Below are 288 nucleotides of genomic sequence, written 5' to 3' on the forward strand. Positions count from 1 at the left end.
AGGTGGCCGTGATGGTGGGTTCGGTCAGAGGCAGCAGAGACAGCTCCTGGGGGCAGAGCAGTGAGGGGGGCAGGAGGGGGCGGCCCCCTGCTTTGATAGAACCTCAGACTGGTTTGGGTTGGGGGAACCTTTGAGCTTCTCTGGGCCGACACCCCCTGCGTGGCCAGGGACCCCTCCCACCAGCCCAGGCTGCTCCAAGCCCCACATTAGATACCTGGAACACTTCCAGGGATGGGGCAGCACCTTGAAGATCATCTGGTGGGATCATCTGGGTGGGCTTGAAGGTCC

General features: G+C 62.8%; 1 protein-coding gene across 1 annotated transcript in view; it reads right to left on the reverse strand.

Moving 5' to 3' along the window:
- LOC104394855 (histone-lysine N-methyltransferase 2D-like) overlaps positions 1–288 on the reverse strand; it is a gene marked incomplete at its 3' end in the record, with an annotated part of 16428 nt that overhangs the window by 7013 nt on the left and 9127 nt on the right. The gene's annotated exons all lie outside the window — the stretch shown is intronic.

Source organism: Chaetura pelagica, unplaced genomic scaffold (assembly GCF_000747805.2).
Source record: "Chaetura pelagica isolate M959 unplaced genomic scaffold, ChaPel_1.0 scaffold1829, whole genome shotgun sequence".
Classification (NCBI taxonomy): Eukaryota; Metazoa; Chordata; class Aves; order Apodiformes; family Apodidae; genus Chaetura; species Chaetura pelagica.